At 34.3% G+C, this 5,158-nt stretch overlaps 1 long non-coding RNA gene across 1 annotated transcript; it reads left to right on the top strand.

The window, feature by feature from the left end:
* The first annotated feature begins 3,365 nt into the window (after positions 1 to 3,365).
* LOC125585180 lies at positions 3,366 to 3,846 on the top strand. The gene is made up of 2 exons (XR_007322107.1): positions 3,366 to 3,590; positions 3,759 to 3,846. It is a non-coding gene; the product is annotated as an uncharacterized LOC125585180 (long non-coding RNA).
* Positions 3,847 to 5,158: the final 1,312 nt, after the last annotated feature.

Here is a 5,158-nt window from a genome sequence, read left to right as displayed (position 1 = left end):
TAACAATGTTTAGGCGGACATTATGCGGTCTACGCGGACGCCTAGGCGGATTTCGAGCATTAATATTCAAAAAGATAAATTATTAATATTTTTATTAATGTTATTATTTATATTATTTTTATTTATTTTATGTATTTATATGATTGTAGATATTAGTATAATTGTTCCAAAATCATTTTAAATTTATTATCTTTATATATTTAAAATGACTTTAATTTTTATAATTTAAAACTAGAGCTATTTAGCTCAATAACCATAATCTGGATGGAAATTAGGTAATCGGATACAACTTTTACGTATTTAGGTAATTGGTCATAGAGAGTAGATGATATTACCTTTGTGTCCATAGTGAGTCACTGTTTGGTCTCAGGCTTTCTCAAAACCTGGTTTCTTAGAGGTATAGGGGAATCAGTTCGACAGCTATTATACCAGAGAAGTGTCAGAGAATTTGGAATTTGAATATGTGGCTCTAATGTGGCGCGTGTAAAGGACATTAGTATATTACGAAATATGCACTATTATGCAGAGGAGAGGTTTTGGATAACCATATTAAATTGGTAAAATAGGGAGGATATACTCAAAAGCCATTGAAATACGAGTGTGGATTAGATCACTTTTGAATCCTTATGATAAAATGCGTCCGCCGTGCCTGTTACATTGACGTTTAGATGCTACTCAATGAAGAAGCTTGTGCGATTTTTCCCAATTCGCTCAGAAAATCTGATCCTTTACAAAAAAAAACTCATTTTTAGAAATTGTATGCTCAGAATCACTTGTTTTGTTGAAATCTATCATATTTGGGTTAAGAATCATTGAAATGATCAAGAATCGTAGAAAAACAGAGGTGAAATACGGAAATTAGGGTTTCTTTTTCGACAGATGCGAGGAAGAAGATGAGGACTTTCTGGTAATTCTGCTTCCATTAAAGAAAAAAACAAGAAAAACGATGTATAGTAAGTTCGACCCCGCGACATGTTATTGTATCACACGAACCAGAAAAGCTGGACCTTGTTTACATATAAATATAGCAGAATATATATATGTGAATCCAGATATGTTAAACCAAATATTCATTTATGGAAAAAATTAGCGGGAATACTTAATCGAATCATATGAAAAAATAAACCGGATAATTTTACTCTGTGAAAAAAACCCGGATCATTTGAAAAATAAACTAAATAATTCAGTGGTAATCCAGATTATAAAAGTAATAGCCAGAAAATAATTTATATATCCGTAAAATAAACACGTATGAATCGGATAACATATTATAGAGCCGACCGAGTTAAGTTATTACAAGAGATGAGATAATATGAACTTGTGAGTCTTAACTGAATTTTACAAAAGGTAATCTAGATAAAACATGTAATACCGGCAAGATACTATAGATTATGACGAGACTAGCCAAAAGATGGTTTATGTATCTATATGATAATATATATTAAAACCGGTTAATACATAGATAATCCATATTATGGCAGTAATAGCCAGAAAATAGTTTAGATATATGGAATGTTAATATGTATTAAACCGGATAACGCATTATAACTTTGAGTTAATGTAATATAAAAGCTAATGTAGTATATACTTGTTAATCTTAACCCCAATATTCCCCCCCCCCCCCCGACCCGCTAGCTTCCCAAACAACATTCACATTGTAACTCGAACTTAAAGACATGGAAGAATCAAAAACATTTTCAAGCTCCCCCCCCCCCCATCTAGGCTTGCTCTGAACCTCTCGGGAATCCGACGTGACCGCCCGACCTGCTCGAATCACCTTCTTGCTGTGTTGGGTAAAATACCAGCTAGTCGACAGGATTAGAAAGATTATCATTGTTGGCAAGCCCAAAAACATAGACAATAAAAACTATGCAAGTTTGGCTGACTGGGCAGCAAGTAGAAACTGAGTGATCTCCATCGCCATTATTGCCTCTGCACAATAATGACAAACAATAGTATCTGCGACAAAACAACAACGAAAAGTTAATATCTAATGAACAAAGTCTCATAAATCCACATACTGAAATCAAGTAGAAGAAACAAGGGCAAGCTTAGAGACTTTGAACATTAAGCTGATACTATAAAAATTTAGCCTTTCACATAGGACCAAAGTTGGCTCATTCCCCTTTAATCCTAAAGCATCTGAAGAAATCAAAGAGCGAAGCAGCAGAATCACTGCAAGCGACTAACTAAAGACCCTAACAACTAGTGACCCGAAACCTAAAAAAAAGAAAAGATCTATTCACAGATACAAATCTGAGAGTTCAGTACACATCTCAACAATATATTTACATGGAAATTAAGGGATTTCGCTTGCGTAATCGGTGAAAGAAAATGAAAGGGTTGGGCAGATGCTGTAACACAAGATCAATGCAGAGATTTTTCCAACCCCTGAAAGAGAGATAAATAATTACAGGAAAAAGGAGATGCCTAAATAAAGCATCGTACTCAACAATCTTGTCTTCTTCAGAGAGCAATTAGTATGTGCTGAGCATCAATGGAAGCTATCTTCTTCAGATTGCCAGTCACCATGGATGATGATTGTTTCTCTCCTTTTAGATTGACACAATATGTTAAAATCAAAGAGAATAAAGACTTATATAATCAGGAATAATAATCCAGAAAAAAAGAATCAGGAAGGACTGAAGAAAAAAGCAGGAAGAAGAAAGAGTGAGGAAGTGAGAGAACTAGAGAGAAAGAGAGATGGGGTAGCTGCAAATGTCAGCGTAGACTTTAGCAAACCTACATGTCAGAGATAGGCGCAGAGATAGGTGCATGACTGAAGATAGGGGCAACGTTGGGATTATGAATTAGTAACAGTGGCTTCTCCATATACTTAATTATCTTTTGTTTCATAACTACCGGATGCAATTACTATTAAAACTATTTATATATGTTAAACTATATGCTTATACATAAAATTAGATTTAAAATATATTTATGTTCAGTTTTTTCAAATACAATGTATATATATTAATTTTATATTTATATTTTGCGTAAAAGTATATATTCGTATATACCCTGTTTAGCTATCCGCCTATACGGTTATGCGCTATACAGTTATCTAACGCATAGCGCATTTTAGAACCATGCTGCAAACACGAAGATTTATTTTCCTACGGTTCCTCTCTCAACTGTTGCCATGATTGTCCACTTCATATTAAACTCTTAAGCACTCCCAATCTCTTCGTCTCCCTCACTTTGCAATCAAAGCCTTTGATAACAGATAAATACACAAAAATCTCTATAAATAAGTGAGGGTTACAGCTGGTATCTAGCATCTGATAGACACTATCAAGTTTTTCTTCGGTCGAACCCTTGATCACTCCTTTGAAAACGTAACGTCTGCCTCCGAGTCAATTTCCTCTCAGCCTTTTGGTCACCACACCACCTTCCACATCTCCACCTTGGCTGGTCCTCTCAGGTGATTGTTGGCCGTCTCTTCTGTTTCTGGGATTCAGGAATCATCGAAGAAGAATGGAGATTTCATGGGTATTGTTGTGGTATTTTATGGGGAAAATTTTGTTGGTGGAGCATGTGTTACTTGAGATATTGATGAACTTTATGACGATGATCTACAAGAAGCTAAGGTATTCATTTTGTGTGCTAATTTTGAGAAATTAATTTATTTTCCTAATCTATAGATTCAACTTTTGTTAATTAACTGATGTCTGGACTTATTCAATAGTAAACATATATGATCGAAAACTTAGGCTGTAATTTTCCTATCAGTCACTATGTTGTTTCTCCTTTTGCAGGAGTCTCACCATTTATTTGATAAAGCTTTACAAATCTCAAACTCTTCTCTGTGCCAGCACCCACAGCTTTAGCTTACTTGACTTCCAACAAAAGAAAAACAGAGTAAAAAGCTCTCTCTCACCAAAAGAATAAAAAGCTCTCAAATGAAGTTATGGAAATTCACTTTCCTATCGTCGAAATTAATGTTTGGTTGTGGAGTTATGGATGTGTATTTGGATTTGTGTACTATGGATGTATCAACAGCTCTTGTATTTGATTTGAAATCAATGAACGAATTAGATGGAAAGGAAGCTCAAAGTTAAGTTTATGACAGGAACTACACAGCCCATCTAATATCCAATTAGATTGAAATCAATTAACCACCCACTTTGCTTAAAAACTAACACTACTTTGACTTACGCAGTTAATGATAAACAAGGCGTCAAAACTGGCTCGACCACCCCATTACGAACCCAAAAAAGTAATCTATTCTGTAGTATAATACTGAACTCTTCCCCAGTACATAATTATTCCCTTCATATAAATTTCTAGCAGGCACTATTTGATTTAGAGGACTGAACAGAACAACTCAAGTCAGCAACATAATCTGAAACTGATTAATTACGGTTTCCTAAAAAGTCGGTTTATGGCCTTATGTCAAAGCGACCATTTCAAATTTTAGGAATGCATTACCCAGTTTGAAATGAAACACCCAATAACAGTGGACCCTAAGAAACATGATTATGTATTTAATTATTTGTACTGCTCTGTGGGCAGACAGCTTAAGGTTTAGCAACTAAATCAAACCTCACAAAACAAACACACGTAAAGTGGATATCTTTTACATTTCCTCGCGTTATTCAACGACACAACTTATACCTCCCACGCCCCCACCTCCAACCCACTGAACCAAGTCAAGTTTATGAACAACATTACTAACATAGTTATGGTTTTCACTTTCACAGATTGTGCAACAGTACATGGACCTCCTCGCGCGGGGTCCAGCCCCTAGTATCTTTAATGAAAATCGATTTTGAAATTCCAACTTGGCAAAACTAAACGACAAAAACTTAAGTTGAATATTGATGAAGGCAAAATACCAAGTGGGGTCTGGTCTTATGACCTTCCAAAGAATTAATTTTAATCAAATTAGTTAAAGCATCATTTTAACAGTTTTTTGCAGAAAAAATGGGTTTAGATGTTATATTATTAACATTTTTAGTACTTTAGTAATAAAATTATTTTTATAGATAACTATACTATTGTGATACATTAGTGTCTTCAATTTTCTGTAATTTTTTAAACAGTAACCTATTCTCCTTTTGTTTACTTTGTTTTTTTTTTACTTTATCATTTTCTGTAAGAAACTAACCTAAAAACAACAAATACTCATATCTTTTATATTTTTGTTGGGGAGATG

The sequence above is a fragment of the Brassica napus genome, chromosome C4, assembly GCF_020379485.1.
Source record: "Brassica napus cultivar Da-Ae chromosome C4, Da-Ae, whole genome shotgun sequence".
In the NCBI taxonomy this organism is placed as follows: Eukaryota; Viridiplantae; Streptophyta; class Magnoliopsida; order Brassicales; family Brassicaceae; genus Brassica; species Brassica napus.
The sequence above is the reverse complement of the archived record's forward strand: the minus strand, read 5'-3'. Positions and strand labels throughout refer to the sequence as shown.